General features: G+C 43.1%; 1 protein-coding gene across 4 annotated transcripts in view; it reads right to left on the reverse strand.

Moving 5' to 3' along the window:
• Mgmt (O-6-methylguanine-DNA methyltransferase) overlaps positions 1 to 26,644 on the reverse strand; it is a 248,197-nt gene that overhangs the window by 63,970 nt on the left and 157,583 nt on the right. The window lies entirely within an intron of this gene.

The following is a 26,644-nucleotide window of genomic DNA, read 5'->3' on the forward strand; positions in this document are numbered from 1 at the left end:
AGTTGACCCCCGACGCGTCTTCTGCAGACTGCCATCTACAGATTTATAAATAAATGATTAGATGGAAAATCTCCAGAGGATTTTCCTTTTCCACAGCAATTACAGGAGCAGATTATTACCATTCAAGTGGGGCTTCCAGCGGAAGTTCTTGACTGGCAGGAATCACTCACCGCTGTCCTCCTGCCGTAAGTCACCATGACAGGAAATTCAATGTTCGCATGTACCGTGAACATTTTAACAAGCTGAGTCAATATGCACTGAACGAACACATTCTCCAGTTAAAATATATTACTGTCAATAACAGACTGAATTAAGAAAGCAGAAGTTTCAAATGTGATCAATGTCAGGAAGAAGTTTTCCACATTTCACGTCTGCTCATTGTTAAAAGTTGCTATGTGCGTGGAAGTCTAAGATTCACTTGGACATTTCCCCTTTGGCTGTTCTTGGACAAGTTTTTAAGTCATTTAAGCACAAGGTAATGAGGCGAATCAAAGAATAATCAAATGAACACAGCAAGTTCAGCACACATTGTTCTAGTCTAAGAGCTTCCCTTCTTCCCTAAATTGCAGGGCTGTGGGGGTGTGAAACCATCTTCTACCTTTGGGATTCATGTTCATTACCAGAACCACCCCACCCATGACACTGATGGACACTTACATGCAGATTTCCAGGAGTCAGGCAGCACAGCCCAATCCACTCCCCACTCTTGACCATTTCCTTATTTTTTAAGACTGGTACGTAGCAGAAATGGGCTTTTAAAAAATCTTTATTTTTAAAAATTTCTTAAGAACCGTAAGAAAATATGAAAGTGGGTATGATTCCCATTTTGTCATGCGGTTTTCCCAAATGATAAGCTTTTATAGGATCACAGTATGCTGTCAAAGCCAGGAAGCTGACATGGGTACAATACTGCCAACTTAAATGGCCTATCTTGTTTACATGTTTATTTTTTAACTACATTTTTCATAAAATTAAAAAAATGATGTTTTTTGAATTAAATTTTACTGCATGTTTAGCTTCATATACCCACAACCCCAAGCAAGGTGCAAAAGCACTGCATCACACAGACACTCCCTCACACCACCCTGTGTGGCTATGTCTTCCCACTCCTAGCCCCTGCCATCCTAATCTCTTCTCCGTCCTTGCAAGTTTATCATCTCACAAGTCTGATATAAAATCCTGCCTGTAGGACTGGTTTCTCTCACTCAGCACAATGATCTTAGATCCAACCACATAGTATCAGGTATCAATAGGTCCTTGATTTTTATTGTGCTTTTAGAAGTATTCCATTTTATGGATGGACTACAGTTTGTTTTTTCTAGACTATAGACCAAGAGTGCAACTTCTGACTCAGCTGGAGACAGGTAGGTTGAGTTCATAAGAAAGGGCCATGTAATCTCCAGGGTGACTGGGAGGTGAGCTGTGGCACCACACCAAGGCTCTGAGTTGCCTTTCCCTGTTGGTCACATATGACACCCTTCCCTTGTTTGTTGTTGTACCACACATCCTCTTTGGGGAAGTGTCTGTTCAAATCTTCTGCCCATTTTCTAACTGGAATGTTTATTTTCTTTCTGTTGAGTTTAAACAGTTCATTATATATTCTGAATACAAGTTCTTTTTCAGATACGGAATTTGAAAGTATTTTCTCCCAGTCTGGCCCGTCTATACCAATCCTCTTTTCCAGGGTCTGTTACAGGAATAGAATTTTTAAAGTAATAGAAAAATCGACTCTTCTAGAATTCTCTAATTCTGACAAACGTTCAGGATAGGTAACATTTGTCAGAGCTGAACAGTCAGCCCTGCAGTTTGGCAGTGGATGTTGTCAGAAAACCCAGAAGCCCCACAAGAAGCCGCTTCTATGGGGTGGGAGATGTAGCATGCTTCTGAGGTGTAGCAAGAATGGCTCCTCACATCACGACAGTATTTCAAACAGAACTTATGTTACCACTCAGACGAACATTTACAATGCAATCCAACAAATCTGCTGAGAACATACTAATGTGAAGCTACAGTGTGCAAGCAAGGGGCTGTGACAGGATACCACACGGGTAATGACTTGGTCTTCATGGCACTTACTGTCCATCCATTTGTGGGATATGACATAAAGCAAGGGGATCTGCTCTGGGGGAGCAATTCTGGTGGGAATCTGGTGCCAAGGATCCATATCCCTTGGTGATGGAATGCTCACTGCCAGTCATTCAGTGAGTGCTGGTGGGTACCCCAAAGCATGTCTGGCATGGTGCCAGCTTCAAGTGGCATCCTTGTATGGGAAGGGATTAGAGAAGGAGTAGCCATGTCCCTGCAGGGGCGAGTGAAGGTCAGGAGAGGCTTCCCAGAGGGGAGAGTTAGAGAAAATTCTTGAGGGAGTAGGAGTGGAACCTAGACAGGGAGAAGACGGGCGGTCTTTCAGAGTCAAAGGTGAGCACCTTGGAGCTCCTGGCAAAGGGGTGTGAGTGGGCCTGTGGATGGATGGCCCCAGACTCGCAGGGTAGCGGAGAATTCCCTCAGAGACACTGGGGAAAATTAAAAATGAGCAAAGAGAAGATTCAACAGCACAAACAGCCCCCACCTTTCTGGCCAAGCAAGCTCTCTATTTGATAGCTGCTCAGACTGCAGAGGTCATGTACCTCTTCCGGGAGGTTGTCTGCACATCACAGCGGTGCCACAGTGGCCCTCTGACTGAAACAACCCTACTTCCCTCTTTGGAAGAATGCCTCCTGCAATGCCGGGGCCATAGGCAGAATCCACGGATGCCTGCCAGGACAGACACAGGCAATGCCCAATGTTCAGCCACCAAGGTAGAGCAGCAGGAAGAACAGCCCTTGGGATACTGATTCATGGCCACTCTGGCCACCAGGCATGGGACCAAGGTCTACAAGAGCTTCAAAGAGCCCAGGAAGGCTCTGGTCCTTGGTGTCTTCCTTGCACCTGTGGCTGAGCTGGTATGGAAGCACCTGCCCATGGGCCTCCAAGGATGGTGCTTTATTTCAGCAGGGAGTGCATCCCAGAAATGGCATGTGAGACGGAAACACAGGGAAGAGCACTTCCTGGGGCCAGGCTCCTGACTTACATGCTGCAGTGCTGGGTGTCTAAATGTGTAGACATGGGACACACACACCTAGCAGAGATGGCCTTTCTCATAACCCCTGCATCCCTGAACCAGCCCTGTTCCAACACAGCTAGCCTAGTCCAGGCCATGGTGGGAGTCTCATCCCATGGCCCACACGCAGTAGGTTTTGACTGCATTGGTGTGGCTTTGCTCAGCTTGTACAATTCACCAACATTAATGAAAATTCACAGAAAGTCTACAAGTCATACAGTTAAAAGCCCTCTTCCTTGTACTACAGGAGCATGTAATTACTGTCGCGAATCGATAGGACATGAATGAGGCAACACACAACGTCTGTGGTGCTGCCTCCTCGCTCAGCTCCTGAGTCACACCAAGGCCCAGTACCACTGCTTGCTGGCCCTGCCTTTCAATCCAGCCTCCACATGGGAACTGCAGGGTGAGGAGCGGAAGGAAGTGTGGAGAGGCCGATGATCTCAGTCACAGTAATTTGGGGAAATTCATTTTTAAAATGCTGTGATGTTTTTATGCCTCCACGAAGCATGCAGGACTTCTCTATGTAACTATGAAGATGGTGTGTTGTCTTATAAACACAACACTTCTGACTAACTGGTGAGGAAAGGCATTGGGCTCGTAACTTATGGCTAATTTTTTTGTGTCACCTGCACAGAGTGAACAAAAGATAGCTACAAGAGCACAAGGCACCAAGGCTAGGAAGATTACAACCTTTCATTCCAGGGTGAAAGTGTAGAATAGGTTTCTTTGCTAACTAGAGTACCCAGCCAAACACATCCTAGTACATCCCAGCTTTAAGCTCTTGAAAGGACATTTTACCACTTTATTAGAATGCTCAGCATCCAGAAGGTTTTACTTGTAGCAGAAAAGTTTTGGAAATACTTCTCTTATCTAAGACAAATTCCCACTGAAATAAACCCACAACTCTAAACCTACTTTGTAGGCCCCTAAAAGTGTATAGGATGTCCACGAAGGTTGGAAAAAAGAAAAAGGGTTTACTGTCATATGACACTGTGAGGCCTGTGGCGCTCTGCCCTCAGCCCTGCCCCTAAGACCGACTGGCCTTTTGGATTAGGTCTGTTCAGCTTTGTCTGGTCAACCCAGACTTTTCCAAATTGTTCTGCTTTAGAATCCCAAGGCACAATGGGATCTTACAAAGTTTTGGAAACAGAGACATCAAAGTGTGAAATTTACTCAAAGTTTTGTACAAAAACAAGAGGAATTCAAGTTGCTTTCTTGTGACAGCTTAAAATAAAATCATACAATCTTATGATCAACATTTCCTATACTGAGGATGTTATGCTTCTTTTGAAGATAACTTTATTTTTGCGGTACTATGGCTTGAACTCAGGGCTTTCACCTTGAGCCACTCCACCAGCCCTTTTTTGTGAAGGATTTTTCAAGACAGTGTCTTGTGAACTATTTGCCCAGGCTGGCTTCAAACTGTGACCATCCTGATCTCTGCCTCCTGAGTACCTAGGATTATAGGTGTGAGCCACTGGTGTCCATCTTGAAGATGACTTTTAATTGCCAATTATGGCTTTGCAGCTCATGCATCAATCCAGGTCTACATGTAGCACACACACCTGGCTGATCTGATTAATATACTTTACCCCACAGGTGTCATTGTAACACTAGGAAGTGACTGTCCCCCAGACAGTGTTTGATTACATTTTTATATACAGTTAGGGTTTGAGAGAAAAAGCTTTGTTCCTAGTGTCCTAGTTGAAAGATCTATTTCCTAGAAAAGATGCTTGTTTGGTAGGTGAAAAGTCTTTTCCTCATGCTGAGGTACTTGGAGGGGACACCTGCGATCTACCACAACCCTGCCACAAGGCATGACCAGCCAAACAAGACTGGCAGAGTGTCACACACTGTGCCATGGGACAGCCCTCTGCCTCTTTCAGCACATGCTCCTGCTCAGACAGGGAAACAGCACAGCCTTCCAGAAGAGCTCTCCCCCCAGCAGCCGGCTGGTTCCTGTACCTGCAGGGATTAAAAGTATACAAAGAAAGGGAGACCACGGGCAATGGCCCTACTCTGGGCTTTGTAGTAGGGCACTGCATTGTTCCATCCTCGGGGTTAAGATAGTAACCTCAAAGCCCTTTCTTCCTCCCACTCAGAATTAAAAATAATGGGTCACCACATGGAGCTATCACACATTCTTTGCTCCTCTTCTGAATTTTATGCCCAACCTCCCTGAGAGAAGTGTTTCCTGGTTGTAATGAAGGGAGATGTGAGGCAGCCTCTGGAGTAGTTATTGCAGGCTTGGTATTCCCAACCTGCCCAGGTAGCTTTCTGACCTCACAGACAGTTGCTGTAATTCCAATAATTACAGCAGACACCAAAAGAATCTACATTTACCATCGCCCCTCTTAGGGGCCTGGGCTCTGGGTAAGGCTCCAGCTGAGGTGGTACCACAGAAACCAGACCCCACCCACCCACTTCCCCTCGCCAGGCCCACACCCTTCATCCCTTGGTGGTAGCCCTGTTACTGTGGTGCTGGGGAGTCCCTCTTCTTGGTGGCCAGAAGCACCTGGTGGGCCATGAGCCACACAGATGCACTTTTAGGGAACACAGTGGGCAAGAAAAGGGTACTGACTGGCAAAAGAGTAGGGGCCAAGAGACAGGCATCAGTAAGGACTGCTTACTAGGCAGGGAAGCAGAGAGAAGGACATGGCTTACCAGTGGACTCAGAGGAAAGGCCAGGCCTTGACTCAGTGTTCACGTGGTCTTCTCTCACTCACTGTCAGATCCAGGTACTGCTCAGTGTTGCACCATGACTTCCCTTTCAGAGAAGCAGACAAAGGTGTGCTCTCAAAAGCCCACACCTGGCTGCTCTCTGCAGTGCAGAGATGGATACAAAAGTTGGGATCTGTGGATGAGGAAAACGTAACGTGCTAGCACAGGTCAAGTTGGCCAACTCAGAAGGAAAAGGGTATCAGGTAAAATCACCAAAAATAAGTAAGTATAGGTACGAGAAAATGATTTCTGTCTGCAAGGGCAAGAATAAAGCAAACACCATAAAACTGGAATGAAAACATGTGCATTAAAGTTGTTTTCTTAAAAAGCACATGTTCTGTAAATCAACCCCATCAGTCTTGTCATGAAGATCTGTTGTTTGCCCTGGACCATCAGAGATGCCCACACAACTCAGGGCCAAGGCTAAAGAATCAGCCGCTCTCCCTTGGGTGGTCACCATTAAAACACTGACAATGACCTTGGTATCCCAATGTAGCCACTGGTGAAATGATGATGATTTCAGACTTAAGTAAAACAAGGACCTTGAGGGCTCCAATTAACTTTATTTTTTTCAATATTTTCCCAAAAGTAAACCACACTCCCGATACTCAGAATTGTATGGAATGGAATGAATTTTCTGTGCTTAAAAAGTGAAGTTGGTGAAATCACTTCACTTCCACAGTCTTAATTTAATGCATCTGTTTGCATACTTACCAAGAAACTCCCAATGAGATAGGAAATTTCATTTCCTCATGCACTTTTTCAGCAGAATAGTCTTCTGTAATGTAATGGTTTCTTTCATTTAAGAGAATCAATTCATCATTTAAAAAATGATTATAATTATCAAATGGTTACTTTCTATTAAATATACTGTAACTCCAGCCGCAAACTGAGCTCCACATGCAGAGCCTGAGGTGGCCCAATCCCTCTCAGATCTGCCATACTGTTGATCTGAGCCCCTTCCACAATGACTTCACAGAGCAAGTGCTGAAGAATGGCCTTCATGGAGAGCAGGGTTGAAACCAGAGGCTAGCTGTGCTTGCTCTTTCTTCTTCTGATTGGGGAGATGGCCCCTCTACTTATCCCTCCATTGGCCAATGGTTTCCACTGGCCTGTCTGTGCTGATGTCTGAAGAAAGATCTAGTGGAGGGTGCTACCTGCCAAGCTTGGCCAACCAGATGCTCAAGGGGTTGGTTTACTTCTCTGCTGGAGTATGGAGCAGAAGCACCCTTCACCATGGAGACAAGGGCATGGGGTGTGGGAGGAATGGAGGACATTCAGTAAGAGCGAATTCTTAGTACTGTTGTACTCTCAGCATGGGTCCCAATGCGTCCTCATAGGAGGAAAGATTTGGCCCAGGGAGGGGCTCTGAAACAAGAAGGCACACTCAACACAGAGTTCAGAGGATGCTAATACTGTGGACATCAGCTCCTCAGCCACACCCTGTGCTGGTGTCATAAAGCCACTGAGGTTTTCCCACACTCCCTAGAAAGTTGTCTAACTTTTACTTTTCCTTGGCAAACTTCTTTCATTTTTCAGTACTGCATCTTATTTTGGCATTTGGATAGCTAAGGAGAAACCCATTTGTATTTCCATTAAGGCGCTGCCTTCAAAGACAAGCAAGGGGTCCATGTGGCAAAGGGACTTTAAGAGGCCAGACAGATGAAGCAAGGAAGCAGACTCCCACCACAGATATCCTGGGAGCCACTGGACAGGGGAGTAGTGGTAAGGAGAGTTTACTCAGATAGTGGATTTGATACCAAATTTGGCACAGTGGAAAAGAAATTAGAAAATTCAGTGGATCATGCAGATAAAATAATGGAAAATAATGAAGAGATAACATGAGATTCAGAAGATACAGGGAGTTCTACCAGATTGTAAATGAGTTGATGGAAGGAAATGAGAAAGGTGCAAAGCCATATCTGAAATAATAGATGAAAACATTCTAAACTGATGAAAGTCAGTGAGCTCTGGATTCAGGGAATCCTATGATCTCATCGCAGGAAAAGACTTAGTCTGAGGAAAGGCATTGCCTTGAATCAAAACTGCAGCACCTGTACCAGCAGCTGGGTTCTCAGGAATGCTGGAAGCCTGAGGAGAAAGGCACAGCATTGCTGGAATCAGAACAAAGTAACCACCAACCCAGAATCCATACCAAGGAAAAAAAAATTACCATGTGAAAGTACTTAGTGTGCTGATAAGTCCAGAATCCATACCAAGGAAAAAAAAATTACCATGTGAAAGTACTTAGTGTGCTGATAAGTGTGTCGTGGCATGCCAAAATATGTGTGCATGAAGATGTGCCTGCTTTTAAACCACTTCTTCTGATATAAGGGATGTGTAGCACAGAACTTATAAATAAAACCTGCCATACTCTTTACTGTAAGGTGCACACAGCTGTTGATTTCCAGTGTGTTTGCTGACTGCGGAACTCTTACCTGAGGCTGCAGGTGATGGTCTTGCAGCTCAGCATGGATGCTAACAGGAGGGGTGACCTAAGGGACTTCTCTGCTGAATCAGTTTTAGCAGAATAGCTCTGAAAGAACTATTTGATCTAGCTTTGGAAGAACAGCTAAACATCGGTGCCATTCAACATGCAAAGGCTGCACACATGCCACTCTCAACACTGTACCTTGCTAAAATCTCCCCTTCCATGCTTACATCTAGACTGACTGGAGGGTGCCAAAGACTTTCTTAAAGGGCAAGATGGTAAATATTTTGGGTTTTGTGGACATATACTCTCAGGTACAGCTACATGTTTCTACTATTGAGGCCTGATAGCAGACAGACAAGATACCCACAAATGGGTGTGCTATGTGACGAAAAAAGTATTCATAAAAAAGATGTTGAGACTCAGGCTATAATTTACCACTCCCCTCACCCCACCCTGGTTTAGACAATGAAATAAGTGAAGCTCCAATCAGTAGCATTTGCTGACTTGTGTTGTGTAAAGGCTCCCACAAGGGATGGCTTCTAGTCCAGCATTGTACCGAGATCTCAGTAGCACAGCAGGACAGAAGCACAGACAGTCACAGTACAAACAGGACAAAAATCAGGGGATGAATTTTGAGTACGAACTACCTCTCCAAATGTAATGCAGCTAACTGTAAATTTATATAGTTTAATTTCAAATAATGAATGTGCTGACAACAAGCTTTCAAAATCATTGCTAATTAAAGAAGTGACTCCTCTGAGCTCTTGGAGCTTGTGTCAGCTGGCCACTGCTTAAACGGTATTCTTTAGGCAGTAGGAAACTGATCAGAAAAAGAAGGTGAGAGGTATGAAAAGGATGAAAAGGAACCTGTAAATACAGGATGAAAGGAATGGTAAATACATATGCAAATCAACATGAATGTCGCCAGCATTACATGTTTTATAGTCTGAGGTACAATTGTCATATAGTAAAATCCTCCTGTTTCAGATGTACAGTGCCACAAGAACTGACCTAGGGAAGGAACATCATCTCCACAGCAACTAAGACGCTGACCCAGAGGGAGTGTGGGGAGTGTCTTCAATGATTCTGTCCATTCCATGTATGGTCCCACGCCTATTGGAACTCTTGCTTATAACACGTCCTTATTCACCTCTTAATGTCTGTAGGATCTGTACTCATTTCCCCTTTCAAGGTCAATTTGGGTAATTTCTGTATATCTGTTTCATCAGTCTGGTTCGAGTTTTAAACAACAACAAAATGAAATATATAGGATGTTTTGCCAAATAAAGGTCGTTATGAACTGGAGGAAGAGTGACAAATACTTTTGTGTTAACTACATAAAAATGACTAAAATACACCATTAATAATAAGCTATATTTACATGTATCATCAACCTAATAATAAATCTATTGAAATACATGAAAGACCTCTGTAAGGAAAAACTGTAAGTCACTTGAAAAATTAGCACTTCAATAAATGCAGAAATATAACATGTTTAAAGATTTGATAATAAAAATTTTAAAGGTGTCAATTCTTAAACCAATCTATAGTGCAACTCAAACCCCCAATTCAAAAAGAAAAGACATTTAAAAAAATTTACTCTGGCATGTGAGAAATCGATTTTGAAATATACACGCTAATGGAAATGTCTTGGTCAAAAATAACCAAAACCACAATGTCTTGCCAAAAGAACAAACTAAACACTTTCACTACTGTTATAAAAATATAGTAAGAAAGACAGTGTGGTATGGAGAAAGAATGCGTAGGCCTATAAAATGAAACAAACAACTCAGAAACCCATTCATATCTGACAAAGGGGTCATTGTACAGATGCAGAGAAATTAACAGGTAAGGCCATGCCTTACACTACAAACCAAAACAACTTGTGCATAGCAGCTATACATATGAGAGCAAATGACTGTTGCTTCAAGCTCAGAACAGCCAAAATACAGCCTGCAGACCAACTATGGCCAGAGCTTTTACACTTGTAAAGGCTGTTTAAAAAGAAACCCCTATACATGGATTATGTAACAGTGATGGTCTACAAAGATGAGTCCTTTATATAAAAGTTTGCCAATCTATGTTCTACAAAATACAGGAGAATATCTTCTTGTTCTTGTGGGAGAAGACTTCTCAAACATGACAAAAATGCACTAATCATAAACCAAAAACTGAGAGGATCAACCACCTTAACAGTAAAAACTTCTGCTCCACAAGACACCATTAAAGGAGGGAAAGGCAAGCCACTGAGTAGAAGAAACTTTCGACACACATGGCCAACAAAGGGCTCACATCCAGAATACAAAGAGCTCTTACATAAATCAGCAAAAAGGCAACCAACAGGCACATGGAATGACAGTGTTGTACAAACCCTTCAAAAAAAGCAAAACAAATGGCAAAAAAACATGTAACTATGGGGTCAGTGGAATTAGTGCAGAAATGCTAACCGAAAACACAATGAGATACAAGAACACAAACACAAGAATGATTAAAATTAAGAAGTTTCTAATACCAAAAGTTAGCCTTGGTTAGGGATACCAAGAAATCCCAGACATTGTTGATAAAGAGTTTGCTTGGCTAAATCACATTGGAAAATTGCTTGGCATTCGTACCACAGACAGGTATACCCACACTATGGACTGGCAACTCTTGTGCTAGGGCCTGCTCAATGAAATGCATGCATATGTGCATTAACAGCACACAGGGATGACCCAGGAGCATCGTTTGCAAAAGCAAGAAAACTGCAGCTACCAAATGTCCTTTAACCCTGGAAGGGACAAATAAATTACAGCAGACTCCCATGATGGGACACTACGAAACAACAAAACTGACTAAACTGGGGCAACATGCAATTGTGGATGAGCCTCACGAACAGAATTCAATAAAGTAAGTAAAAATGAAGGCCTATTTAATATAGATGATGTAGGATTTATTTTACATGCAATTAACAAAAAACAGAAGCAGAATTGTGGTGTTGAGAGTTGCATGCTTTGGTGATAAAAATGTATAAAAAAGCAGAAACCAGGATAGAGGTTGCCACAGGAAGAAGTGAAAAATGGCTATAAGGAGCACAAAGTGGGCTCCTGAGGGGCTGCCACGGTTGGTTTCTTAAACTGCATGATGGAAATATTCACGATTTGCAACTTCTTTCCAGGTGTACTTTTCAGTAACAACAGTCAGGGTTGCGAAGAATGAATGACATTTCAAAAACCTGATTCCCAAGAGAGTAGGGATAAAATTTCAGTCTTCGGTTAGAGTTCCATAATACATCAGTCTAAGTGAATCTTAATTATGTAAGTTTAGGGAACTTTTAACGTGTGATGATTTTCAATAAGTCATCAATATGCCTCGGTGGGAAGCACATGCTAATTAATATACTTGATAATAGCCAAACACCAAAATTACCATGACACAGTAATTCAACTACTGTGGATATATACAAAGAAATGACACTATTACATCAAAGAGACATCTGCACTCCCATGTTTACCGCAGCACTTTTTACAGCAGTTGAGACGTTGGGAACACACGAAGAGTCCATCAAAGGATGAAGGGATAAGAAAATGTACTATCTACATATGCTGGAATATTATTCAGCCTTAATAAAGGAACTAAATCCAATAATTTGCAACAATGTGAAATAGACAAGGCCCAGAAAGACAAATACCACGTGATCTCATTCATTTGTAGTAGGACACAGCAAAACAACTTCACAAAGAAGAGTAGACTACTTGAGGCTAGGAAGGGAGAGGAAAGGGGAACAGAGAGAAGTTAGACAAGAGGTACCAAAATATAGTTGATAGAAGAATTAGTGTTCCACAGGACTGTAGGGAAACTACATCTACAGTAATTTGTGATGTATTTCAAAATAGCTAGAAAAGTGTTCAAAAGTCCAAACAATAGAAATGATAAAAATTTGAGAAGATGGACATAATTTTACTCTGGTTTGATCATTACACATTGGCTATCAAATTATTAGACTGTGCCCCGTAAGTATGGACACATATTATACGTCTGGTTAAAATACATTAGGAATACAAACTTCTACACCTGGTTTACTCTTAGCGCTGTCTATGGAGAAAGTATAGATATAAATACTAGGAAGAAAAAAAAAAAGGTCTTTATTTCCAGATATGATTGCCTGAGAAAAGCAAGGAGAACTCACTGATTTTAGAACTACCCAGAGAACTCACCAAAATTGCCAAATACAAGATTCAACTGCTCCTGTGTCAAAAACTAGACAGAAACGCCAATGAGATAAAAAGAACGCAGTACAGTTCTAATGACTAAACTTAGCAAAAATACAAGAGTTGCATGAACTAAAGCATGGAATTTTATGAAGAACATAAAAGAAGTGGTAACTAAGGAAACAGTAGAGTCTTGGACAAAATAGCTCCTACAGCCCATCGCTGTAGTTGGGTCTGGACCATGTGTTGGAGGCTTGGTTCCCAGTCGGGGAGCTCTCGGGAGGTGGTGGAGACTGGAGGAGGCCAGTCCGAGTTGGAGAAAGTCGGTCATTGGAGGGGTGCCTTTGAAGAGGATGTTTTGTTCCCAGTTCTCTCTCTGCTTCTCAGCCACCTTGATGAAGCAGCTTTGTTCTTTCCTGCCCTCCTGGCCATGATGCTCTGCTTGCCACAGGACCAAAGCAATGGAGCCAGCCAAGCAACCATGGACTGGAACCTCTGAAACCATGAGCCAAAATAAGTCTTTCCTCCTTTGAGTTGATTTTCTCTGGTATTTTGTCATGGTGATGCAAACCTGACTCATACCCATCTCTCAATTTTGTGCACTCTATGGTGAAGGGTCTGTTCAAATGTTTTACCCATTTTAAAACCTGACTTACCCTTCTCTTCCCAGTTCTGGAATCATTATCTTTCTTCCTCTCATCTTCATTGTCATTCTCACCCTGGGCTCATTTTCTACCCTCCCCGCCCCAGTTGTTGGGAACAGCCATTTCTCCAGAGTTGCACAAGATCCTTGCAGTGGTGAACAGTATTTTGGAAATAAGATTGGGAAGTGGATGTGTTCTTTGTTCCCGGGGTATCATGGCTTCTATGCCTTTTCTATGCCCTTCCAGCTCAGAAGAGGCGTGCACATATATACGTGCTTCAGATACATGGAGATCATGCTGATGGCACCAGTTCAAATCCAACTCCACTAGCTTCTTCTGCAGTCTCCCTCCCATACCACACCAGGGTCTCCTCCTCTACAGGGAGGACAGGACCACGCTTCCCAGATACCAACAACATGTATTTAGTTGCTTAACTTACACATAAACACAAAAGTTTTATACCATAATGAAAAACAAATTATTACACAATTGAGTGTATAGTCAGAACATGCATTAGTTCCTTGCCTAAGGCATGGATACGACAGTCATTTGTCACACCATTAGCAGCTTCCTAATATTGGGCTGCTCCTGCATTCCTGGACATAAATCTGTCTTTGTCAAGGTATGCCATTCTACGAATGAAGTGTGGGAATCTGACCACTAATATTTTATTATTTAGGAATTCTGCATTAATATTCCCATGTGAGATTAACTTTTATTTTTGTTATCATGTACTATCTATCAGGTTAGGTTCCAATTTGTACTTCATAAACATTTTGAAGTTTCCCTCATTTCTTATGCCTTTAAACAATTTATGTAGCATTAAATCTTTCTGTGCAAAAGTTTTAACAGAATTCCCCTACGAAAGCAATTGGGCTGGGTACCTTTTTGTAAGGTAGTTCCTTGAAAATGCTTTCCTTTTCTTCCATGTAAATTGACGTACTTAAGCTAGCAATCTCTACTGGGGTTAATTTTGGTAAAACTGATTTTTTTCCTAATTATGTACTTCAAATATGTTTTCATATTTATTTGCAAATTAGTCTCTTGTGTTTTTTTAGAAAACTACTTCTATATCAATACTTATTTCCCTGTTACCATTCTTATTTTTGCATATCTTGGTTTTTAAATTTTTTCCTTAAATAAAATAGCTAATTATGTGTGTTTTATTTATTTATTTTTCAAGGAAACTGTTACTTTGATACTTTTCCCTGCTCTACTTCATTATTTTCGATTTTTATCCATATTATTTCCTTTTTGATAGTTTTTTTTACCTTCTCTTAATTTTTCCTAGTTTTCCCAATTTGGTATTCATTTTAAATTTTTCTTGACAAAGTGTCTTCCTTATCATTGCATTAACTATGCCTTTGATACTTAAGAGTTCTTATTGTCATTATTTTACAGAAATGCTAATAATGGTTTATAGCAGCACTTTCACACTCAAGAGTTTTCCTAGAAAGCTTTTAAGTCTCTATGTGCTTATGTTTGTTAAGAATGTCTAGTTTTATTGCATTGTAATTATAGAAAACGTTAATAATTTTGTATGAAACTTGTTTTTTTGTGTGACCTAAATTTTAACAAGATTTTGTAAATACTCCATTTATGTTAGAAACATTTGCATTCTCTACTTACAGCATAAATTTTAACACATGTCCACTATCAGACAAGTCATTGGGCTGTCTGTATCATTTCTTAGTTGTGGTTACTTGATCTGTCTTTTATTGAGAATGTTGTGCTCAGATCTCCTAACACTTCTGTGTTTTTATCTATTTCTCTTTGCATATGTTGTAGCTTCTGCTTCACATGTGTGGTTTCTGGGTTCCAAGTGTTCTATCTTCATCATGCATGTGACTTTGACATTGTAAAGCATGCTAAGTTGTCTTTTATTGACTCTCTGGCCTGGTTTGTACTTGATCTAAAGTAGGATATCAGTCCCTGTTTCCTGGTAGTTTCATCTGCATACTAATCACTGCCCTTCTCTTGTCTTTTTCCTTTCTGAACCATCGTGTTTCAGGTTTGCAGTTTCCATGTGCAGAGCTGAGCTCTGCCTTACAAGCCAACTTGAAATCTCTTCATTTTCACTGGCAAGTTAAGCCCTTGCGTTTACTGCTATGGCTTTACCTTTGTCAATCATTTCATTCCGTAATTACTGCACCATCACTGTTTCTCTACCTTAGTCTTCTTTGCTGACTATCTTTTAGGTCCTTTAACATTTGGGAAAGTGTACTTTTATTCTGGTAGTTGCCTTTGTACTTAAATCTTTCAGGGTGCCTGTAATCTAGGGTGACTGACTTGTCCCAGCTTATTAAGCATGGGGACTTTCCCAGCGTTAAGACTGCAAATCCTGTGTTCTGGGAGCCCCTCAGGTACAGGCAGGATGAGATGGTTGGTGACCTTGTTGTAGCTCCTTTTCCTCTTACCTAGTCTTGAGCTTTCTGGTCTGTAGGTTTGAGATAATTCCTTGGACTCCTGTCACCTATAAAGCAGTCTTTGATCTTATTCTACTTTTCCCCCTTTTAAGTTATATTATCTCTATTATTTCATATATAGGCATACTATCTGCATGCTATTCTTCCTCCTGTGCCCCTATCACTAAATAAATCTTTGAAAAGAATGACAGCCTACCCCAGACCCACATATGCAGGAAAGTCAAATAAAAGGAAGTGGACATTCCAGCCCAGAAGGTAAATGACAAATCCTATGGGTAAATGGTGTGGAAAACCTCATTGCCCACCTACCATCTAGTGTTTTGTTTGATAGCTTCTTATAGCAAACATATGATAGTAATTAAAATATGAGTAAATTAAAACTCTTAAAACAAAGCCATCAGTAAGGGATAGTAATTTTTGCAATCTTGCAGTAGTAATGACGCTTCAAAGCAAATCTCAATATCCACAGGCTCCTACTAGAGGGTTATTGAATGGACTGCATAAAACCTCAAACTCCAGCATACAAAAGGCTCCTTAAACAGCTAGAAGAGACAAGAACAATATGTGTCTTCTCAGACAGAGGGACAAAGGTCCATAACATACTATAGTTATTAAAATAAAAATGAAGAGAAACAGAAGAAGAAAACCAAAGGACATGTATAAGCAAATCAAAGAAAATGCAAAAATAAATCAAGAGCCAGCAAACATGAAAAAGATGCATGCCCTCAATAGTTATCAAAGACAAAGTTTTTGTAGAATTAGAAGTTATTTTAGAAACCACATGTTCATGTAAATAACGGGCAAGCTGGTGCAGCCTTTGTGAAGGGCATCGGGCTCTACCACCACATTTTAAATGAAGGCCCTCTGAACAGCGAGTCCTCTTTTCCAAGTCTAGCCCACAGAAGTCCTCACGTATGGATGAAAGACAGACACACGAGGCTCATGTCAACACTGTAAAAGCAAGAAAAGTAGGAAATGCAAATTTCTACTGAAAATAGAAAGGGTTAATAAAAACAGTAACCCAGAATACAGAACGATATTAGGCTAGAGGCCAGGACATACTAGGAAGGTCAGGTCCTATTTTCAAAAGAGGGTACCGTGCACTTTTCTGGTAAAGGTGGGTAAGAACAGGAGATGTATTTACACCAATAGAAACACACTGACAAGTTCCACGACAAAGGATTCAGGTTGTATTGTTATTCTACCATTGGGAGGTTTTAAAATAATAAACTCATGTTACTTTAAAAAAAATTCAAGCCAAAGAAAGGAAAAACAAAATCAGCATTGACCACAGCATTCCAAGAGGAGATAGTCCCCACCCCAGCAATGCAGTTGTTGAGGGGATTTTCCTCCCTGTGACCAGAAAAGGTCGTCCCCAGTGACCTCTGCAACAGCTTTGATTTCATATTATGGAAACCCAAGGCAGAGGCAAGAGAGAAAGGTGGATTCACTCAGACACTGGCAAAGGGCACTTCCTCTAAGCATGCCCAAGAAGAAGGGCGTCCTTCTCAGCTGACAATCTGCCTGTCCAGGCTGAACCTCCCCGCAGTTCTAGGTCCCTTCTGCGGTGCTCTGTACGTTTTCTTTAAATTGAGAAGGAAACCAGCTTCCCGAGGAACAACTACGCATGTTTTCCAAGAATGTTCCATGTTAGCTTCTTCTCTTTTCCCTTGCAGTACTGGGGTTTGAACACAGGACCCTGTACTTGCTAGGGAGGTGCCCTACCGCTTGAGCCACCCTGCCAGTCCAAGAAAAAAGTCTTTTTCTTTTCTTAGTTTTTGTTTTTGCAGTACTAAGGAATGAACTCAAGGCCTCATGCTTGCCAGGCTGATGCTCTACTGCTTGAGTCACACTCCAGCCCCTCATTAGCCTCTTCTGAAATGGCTACAGGATGCCCTCAACCAAGAAGCTCAGAGAGGTTCTTGGTTCTACTCAGAAGGGTATCACTACTCCCCTACTGAGACCATCCTTTTATCCTACCTACTGAAAATGTTAAGGTCATATTTCACCTGCAAAGAGTCACACTACTGTGTGCCCCAGAATTAAAGAGAAGGGTGACATGTGAATTCTCAAAAGAACCTATACTGGGCACTGAGGCCAAAAATCAGAATTGAGTAAAAGTGAAAAAAGAGAAAGGCAGGAATCACGGACTTAGTTCTGAGAAGATCAGTGGTTGTTGGAATGTGTCTCCCGAAACGCTGTGTTGAGGGCTTGGTCCCCATGATCCAGTCATGGGGATGCTAACTTAATCAATGGTTAATCCATTGATGAGTTCACAGCTGAATGGGCCATTAGATGGTGGGACCTGGTTGGAGGAAGCAGGTCTCTGGGGGTGTGCTTTTAGAGGTGTACCTTGTCTCTGCTCCTTCCTCTCCCTCCACTTCCTAACTATCTTGAGGTGTACAGCTTTCCTCCACTATGTCCTTCCGCCATGATGTTTCTGTCTTGGCACAGAATTAAAAGCAATGGAGCCAGTCAACCCTGGACTGAAACCTTTGAAACTCTGAGCCAAAATAAACCTTTTCTCTTTTAAGTTGTTTTTCTTGGGTATTTTGTCACAGTAACAAAATGCTGACTGACACAGAATGGGTTGCAAAAAGACAAGTGATGCACAAAATGGTTGTTCACGATTTCAGAAGAAAAGAACTGAAGGCCCATCAAAGTCCCTCACCCGATAGGCAATGAAAAAGAGAACATGGTCTCATCTGTTGGCAGTTTATGAAGCCATAGAAAGGTCAGGAAGGGGACAGCAAGGATATACAACCAACAATCCCTCTCCAACATGTGTCCAGATATCAGGTGCTGACCACACAGCTGTTTTTGCTGTTACTCAACTTCAAAGGCTATCTTCTAGTAGGACTTCAGTTCGATTTAGACTTTTTTGCTTGTTTCTATCTTCTAGTAGGACTTCAGTTCGATTTAGACTTTTTTGCTTGTTTCATGGGTCAGTGTATTGACACTAAAATACTTTTCCTGAAGTTTAATATCATTTCCAAAGAGCTTCACTGGCAGCTACTAATGGATTATTTTGGGCTAAACTGCTCTTCAAAATTTCATATGCTCATTCATGGTTAAATAAATAATGCTGGTAGCTTGGAGCTAAGATGCAGGATGTGAGATTTCCAGCTCTTTTCTCATGAGCAAGGCTGTCGTCCGTGCTCTCCAGAGAGCTCGACCAAGCTGCTCCGCCAAGCTGCCGGGCCAGGGCAAGACCTGTTCTCTCCCGCAGCAAATGCATTTGGAAAATCAAGCAGGCGGGGTAGCTTCCTGACACAGGAATTTAAAGGCATCACAAATAAGGGTTCCTGTTGTTTTTGTTGCAACCACAAGTCCAAAGCACAATAGTAAGAGAACCCTGAGTGAGGTGGATGTCATAGATGGAGCTACAGATCACTCAGGGAATCATGGTGACACGTGGAGGCTGCAACTCATACGTATATAGATGGAAAAACAGTCAACTTGCCGAGAGGGCCTGTGTAGGCCTCGGGATGGTGGTGAACAGAGGCTAGACCCAGCAGGCCAATTCTGTTAACAAATTATGACACGGAAATGCAAATGAATTTCATGTCCATCAACTAAACCTACCTTGTTTATGGATAAGTCCTTCTAGGACATGTAACACACTGTGAACCCCCCCTCAGTGAGTGTGTGAGGTCCTTGCCTTGGGAGCAGGTGAGCCTCAGTTCCCAAAGCTGGATGCATTTGGAATTGCACCAAAGTAACAGGAATAATGTGGACCATTTAAATAACACAGGGGTTAAAAATCCTGCTGAATTAGAACCAAGTAAGGATCCAGAGACATTTGAAAGCCAACCAAGCTCATGCCAGGTGTGCTGGGAGTCACCTGTCATTATCATTTTGGTGTCGATCCCAACACATACTTTGTGAAATAAGTGGAGTACCAGGTCCACACAGGCTACAGAGGGCAGGAGGAAGCTTGGTTATCCCTTACTACAGAGTGGGTGCACACTCCCTTCCATACCTGCGGGGCTGTACCTTCCTGCAACAGGGACAGCACAAGCCAGGCTTCCATTTGGCTTTCTTAGAGTCACAAAGAGGATGGGGGGGGGGGGAATCCCACGCTAAGGTATTAAAAAACCAGACACACACAAAGAAACAAAAACAAAACAGCATAATAGGACCTTTTGGTTTTGAAAGATCCCCAAACGTTTAATGAACTTTAAGGCAGAGGGAAAAAAATCCTACCAATTTCAACACCACATTAAATATACTTTATAAGAATTTTCTAAGCCCAGGTAAACAGTAGAGAGATGGCAGTTAGGGGAGGGCTAGCTCAGGCTCTGAACTCCTGGGGGAGGGCTCCTCATTCACAGCATGGGGAATGCCTGTTCTCAGCATCTCCGTGGAAGAGATACTTCATGAAATCAGGCCCAGGGTAAGAGGCAGCAGGAAGAACACCCCCCTACCCCACTCAAACCCGTCCTTTTAGGTCCTCTCTGTATAGGATGGAACACCTAAGACAACGCCCCCAATCCCTCATTCCTGCTTTGATTCAGGTACCTGGCTATTGGAACTGTGTGTGTCTATTCTCTTTCCTGCCCATCTCCAGACAGGATTCTAGGCAGTCTTAGGGCAAAAATGTTCTCTGTTTGTTTGTTGGAGCCCCATATCCCTAGAACACAGTAGGCTCTCATTAAGTATTTATGTTAATCAAACAAAACTGGTAGCTCTCTGGTCTACTTCACAAAGTTACTTGCCACTAAATAATTTGCCCCCTTCATATATTCCTGAATTTTCAATGGAATTTACTTGATAAGAAAGTCCTGACAATTTACAGTACTCAGAACAGAGGAGGAGAAATGTCAGCTCTAGGGCTGAGAGTCTGTCAACCATGAACAGGTAAATATGCTTACACTCCAGTACACGATGTCTGACCCTAGATGAGATAAGATTTGTATTCTTAGAGCCTGTGTAGTTACTTGGCAAGTCTTTCACCTAATTCACAAAGCTAATCTAACTCTTGGATAACTTAGAACCTGAAGTGTCACTATTTTTGCTTTCTTCTGGGGTAGAAACTCTTTTCAGCCAGCTGAGGAGCCACGCATAGGACTGTCTCCGTGGGACACTAGGGTTAACATTCATGTGTGGCCTGAGCTGTGGGAAAACTCCCTTCCCAGAGAGGAGGCACTGACTACTTTCTCAAGTGCTTGCGGTGAACCAGTCTCCCAGCCTGTGGAAGGTGGAGCGAAGCCTGCAGAGGAGACCCTCAACCAGGGAGGCTGTGCTCAGGGCTGACTGGAGTGTGTCCTGTGCCAGGAATGTGAGCAAGCACATGGCAGCTCTCGGTTCCTGATGTGTGAGGAAGAGACCATGTCTTGTGTGGGATGGCAGTACCCTGGAGTTCTGGAGGCCTGAATCCTGCCTACCATTGTCTAGCATGGTTTCCTGAAGTGGTTCATGCACCTCACTCCTGCCTTTTCAGGGCCCTCCAGCCAGCCAGGTGAATTCCATCTCATCTGTGTACCTCAGTTGGGACTGTGTGTAGCCATCAAAGGCTCAAGGTGGCAGTCAGAGGAATTCAAGCTCAGAGTTGCTGATAGTAAGGAATTTATATCCATTCAGTACAAGAGCAGACAAATATTTAGAGAACAGAGGCATTCTTGATTTCCTCCTATCTGACACAAGCTTCCAAAACAGCAAGGAACATGTGGTAGTTGCCAGTTCTCAAGCCCGTGTGCCCTGCTGGCCCCAGGCTCTGCCCCCTTCACTCCTCCTCCATCCTCATCCTTCATCATGGTTGATCTTTAGAGCTTCCTTTTCCAGTCCCTGAGTTCTTGCTGTCTTCTCAGGAAAAAGTCCACAGAAGAATGACCCTCCTTGTCCGGCGTCCTACCTATCTGTCCAGTTACTTGAAAAGCAGGGCAGGAAGCAGACTCCTTGACTGAAGAGGATGGAGGGAGGTCCAGCCTGGTGTCACCAGATGTAGCCCTTGCTCTAGGCCTCCACGCCAGCTGTGCCCCATCCAGGTCACAGCCTTGTCAGAGGTGAGGAGGTATAACACCCACTTTACCATACCCTACAGGACAGTTTTCTCTTCATGTCCCACTACCTGTGGCCCCTTTACGCCCTTCATACCTGTGTGCATTTGCCCCACATCCCAAACACCTTGGACCATGGGCCTGAGCAATGCAGAACAGATATTTTTTTAACTCCATGACTGGGCATCATGCTATCTGCCTGTGGCCTCACCTCTGCACACTGGCCTATGTTCCCAATTTGTTCTTGTTTGTCAGAGGCATTTCCTACCACTCAGTATACTTTATAAGCTTCTGGAACCTTCTGTGGCTCGTCAGATCCATAGCTGACCAGCATTGAGGACCACAATCAGGAGCAACTCAGATCATCCTGGCCACTAAGGGTGGCCAGCTTTTTTGCTGCCTGTGCTTCCCAGGTGGGCTGTCTTGGCAGCACCCCAGCCCACAGGCTGCTCAGTGTTTCATGGAGGATCAGCCTTGACCAGTAATTAGACACACTCCCAATTACAAGATGGACTATGGGTGGCTTTAGGATGAGTAGAACGGAGTTAGTACTGCTAACAGTCCAGTCTTTCCAAATCAAGGGGATACTGACCATGCTCTGGAGATGAAACTGGAAACACTGAGTTTCCAATGTGAAGGACAGACACTTGAGAGTATGGCTCTCAAGGGCTGTAATTTAGCTTCTCTGATTATTTTAACATTAACCCCAAAGAGCTCAGCCGATGGTAGATGGACCATTGCCCGTTACTATGTCAACATGAAGTTGCTAGAGAAGTGGGCTCCTGATGTTTGAAAGGTGCTTAGTGGTCATGACAACAGGAGCTGTTTTATAAACTGGGCCACTTTTATCTTTTGTCACAGTCGACTGCGTAACCAAGTGACCTGGGACAAGTTAGCACAACTCCATAGCATCTGGACAATGCTGTAGGTTTCTGTGAGGACGGCAGATCCTGGGCTGGGCATTGTGCTGGCGAGTCCAGCCAGGCCATCTGGGAAAGAGCTTGAGGACAGCTGACAGCGCTTCTCTGCTTAGTCCCAAAGCTCATGCAATCTACCAGGAAGAACTCAATGAATATTCAGAGGCGGTCAGCTCAGTGGCCACTGCTGGCATGAGTAGGTATACAGACCAACGTGGGACACCCTGGGCACCCTGCACCATTGGGCTGCCCTCTGGAACCCAGCAAACAGAGGTCCTGTTGACAGTGGGGTCCTCTCTCTCAAGAGCACTCCCTCCACACAGGACAGAGCCAGCTCACAGAGTGCATGCAGGGTCTTGCAGCCAGTATGCTTCTCACTCCCTCCTCCCCTGCAGAGGTGTGATCAGCTGTACAGAATTCTGCTCTGGAAGGGGAAGCTTGGGCTCACCTGTGAGGCTTTCCCTGTCTAGCCTGTCCCTTAGTCTTCTGAGGAGGGTGGAGTCCCCTGGAGCGTGCACAGGTGGCAGCTCACCTTGCTGTCAGCGTCCTTTTCTCTCCACTCTACTGGAACTCTGCCATCTCTCATGGCCACTGGGGGCCAAGGAGGGACGTCCAGGCCTCCCAGCCCAGAGACCTCACCTGGCTCAACAGCTGCTGGCTTCCCAGAGTTGACAGAACCCAGGCCAGAGACAGGCAGAGGTGTGGGGGAAAGACCTGGTATGCAGTCATCTCTTCCTATGGTCTTGAATCTCTACTTTATAATTCTTACCACTCCCCCACACACCATCACCGCTATTCTTGGAAACCACCCACATTTCCACCAGCAGCCTCCTTGGACCCTTTCTCTTGGACATGTGAAGCCATTACCCCACGCTGGATTCAGAAACTGACACGGTTTCATGCTGAACCCCCACTGCCATCAGCTTCCATATAACACCTACCCAGTTTTTGGTTAAGCCACTCAGGGAAATTTAGTTCAATGTGGGGTCAGTGCAGCTCAGAAACCCTTTTTCCTTTCATTTAGATTAGCTTACAGATCTCAAAACCTGGAATTCACACATAGCAGGGTAATTTCTTTCTTTTGATGAGTGAATTTCATCTTTAATCAAACCATATTCTAAATGAAAAACATCTGGGAAAACAATCAAACAGAGCTAGGGATGAGAAAGTCCTAATTTAAATGGCCTATATGAACACTATATGTGAAGACTCTCTCTCCATCAGCTGTGACTATCACATAGCTTCTGGTATTTCCATGTCTTTCAGGTTGCAGAAGATCTAGGTGGACAGATATATAAGGCTAAATGCAGAGAATGAGGACAACTGTGGTCTGAAAAGGGGGAATTTGTTTACTCTACTCAAAACCATTTAATATTTTACTTTGTCACTGAACATTTCTATAAGATACTTTAAAAAAAGATTTTTCTTAAAAGCATCAAATGACCTTTAAAAAAATTCACTCACACTACTGCCTTCTTTAACTTATTAGCCACTGGGGACCACCATGTTGCTAATTAATGTGAGGAAAACGCTATCCAAAAGAGCCTGTGCTGCAGGTTTAGATGAACCTTCAGAGGGAAGGGGGGCATGGACAGGATGCCTGCTCTTGGACAGGAGCCTCCTGAGCCGGGGTGCATCACCCCCTCAGGGGTTTTCAAGGGTGGCCTGCACAGACTTGCCTCAGATCATCCTCAGTGAAGGGCAGAGGAATCTCTGCAAGAGTGGACAAAACCACCCAGGAAGTACATCAGACAACCTTCTCTGGCCCTTGCCAACACACCCCGCAAATGTAGAGCACAGGAACCATGGCCTTCCTCAACAGTGCTTGTTAGGAAGGATAACTTAACTGGCACCTCCAAGGTCCTCCAAGAAGGTGGCACTAAGACCAGCGCTCACTTTTATAGAATCCTGCAGATGGTGAGGGATTCCAGAGTACAGTGGAAATCCTGGCTCCCTCACTTCTAACTTTCCAACTCCATTAACTGGCAATCCACAGCCCCTCCTTCCAAAAGAACAATGGGGCTCAGTAGTGGGGTTCTCTTTGTTTGTCACATTCTTCAAGTCACAGCAAACCGGCTCTTTTGGGACAGCTGGTGGGAAAGCCTTTGCTCTGTCAGGCACTGATTCTCCTGCCCAAGGGTAAGGGCACTGCTGGCTGGCAAGTGGCTTCAGGTGACAGACTGGCCTGCTTTCATGCATCCTTTGCCTTGATTGAGATCTGGGAAGACTGGCATTGCTTTCAAAGAGATTCCAGAGTTGCAGCAAAGTATGCATTATGGCTCAATGTGGTGAACTAATGCAAATCACAGAAGCATATCAAGGCTGGGAGGACTCCCCTGGGTAGCAGCCATCCTGAGTGAGACCACGTCCACCAATGGTCCTCTCACCACATCTGGAGAACTGCTCCCCTGGGACTCCTCATCTACAGGTCACTTGCAAGTAGAGCATGAGGGTCAGCTCAGGCCATCGGCCACTGTAGGCCTACACTTTTGTTTCTTGCATGAATTAACAATTATTTAATAATATAAAAAAATTTTCTCACTGAAACCTTCAATGGCTGCAATGCCAATCCATATAAGGAAAGGACTCTAGATGCCAAAGAGGAAAGAAGTAACATGAAGACAAAAAAAAAAAAAAAAAAAAAGAATCCAGGCAGACAGAATGCAGGGAAGATAAACAGCTTAAATATTGTAATTGCCACAATAAGGTTGACAAAATTCCCAATAAAATAGTCTGTCCCATTTAAAAATGAAGACGATGTGTCATTTAACATCTTTATTGGTGCCTTTTGCTGTGTTGTATTGACACATCTGTTATTACACGCTCATATTTCTCAAATGCAAATACCACCTCCCAATGCAACTTTAGCCTAATATCGTTCCTTTATTTACCTCTTCCAGATTTACAACTCTTGGCCCTGCAATCCTGGTCCCTGAGTCAGTGTCTTTCTCAACCAGAGGGGATTCAACTCCAGACCACAGATGCCAGTAGTGTCTTTGATGTGACCAATCACATTTCATAGGTTCCATAAAGAATTAGTCATTAGTATTTCCTGATCTCAAGAAAGCCTCATCCCCTTAACACCACTGACAAAAGCCATGCATCCTGTGTTTTCTCCAACTCTGGTTTTTAAACAATAGCTCTCCCCTATCCCCACCTCTGGTTGTAAAAACTTTCAGCACTATTTCCATTTTATTTTATTTTATCTTTTTTTTTTTAAGTTTGTATCACCTTGCTGCCAGAAGAAGAGACAGCAACACAGAATGTACATCAATCACAAAAAGTGGTCCAGCTGAAGCCATCCACTCGACACAGTTAAGGGGGCAGAAAGCTTGTTCCCAGTCCCCTGAGGTGACCTGGCTGCAAAAACTCAAACAGATAACAGCCGAGTTCAGTCACTTGAAGTAATCCTTTAGTGACTAAAATGACTGGAATGACAAAACAGGGGGCTGTGATTTATGCTTCTGGACATTAATAAAACTGGATACTGGAGTGTTCTATTGAAGGGCAGACATGGAAAAGGGTTTTGAAAAATCCCACAGCCACAGGAAAAGGCAGAGGAGCCACTGGAATGGAAACCTCACAAGCGTGACAACTTGACTCCATTTTCCATTGTGCTCAAGACACCCTCCGCCTAGACCACGGATGCTTTTAGCCATCTTAGTGGGGTCTGTGCTGTGGTGTCCATACTGTTAATTAATTCAAGAGGCTGAAAGTTTTCAGGAGGCCACAGCTTTGGAGATGATGTTTGGAGACTCTCTAAAGTGGTATCTAAATACAAGCTCAAGCTTAAATGTTATTCAGTTGCTTTTCCAATCCAAAGGAATACGCAAAAGTAATACAGGCCAATCTTTCAAGACTCAGATAGGAGGGCATAGTTTTTTCTTTGGAACACAGCAAGAGGAAAAAAGAAAGAGGAAAGTAAAAGGAAGAAACTTAGCTGCAAAGTCAGAATTATTTCTTTTAGAAATCAATGTTAAACCGAACTACTGAAGAGAGAAATCATTTAATTTCTTCCTTGCATATTTGTTATTAAGCTTCTAACAGTCACTGATTCTACAGACATACATCATACACATTTTATGAATCTGGTTCTGAGCGCAACTTAAGCAAGAAAGGAAATTACTTTCAACATAAAAATTTGAAATGCAAAGTCTGAAAATTGAATTATGGGTTCATTTAAAATGGTGTCTCAGAGGAATTAAGCTGTAAA

The sequence above is a fragment of the Castor canadensis genome, chromosome 7 (genome assembly GCF_047511655.1).
Source record: "Castor canadensis chromosome 7, mCasCan1.hap1v2, whole genome shotgun sequence".
NCBI lineage: Eukaryota > Metazoa > Chordata > Mammalia > Rodentia > Castoridae > Castor > Castor canadensis.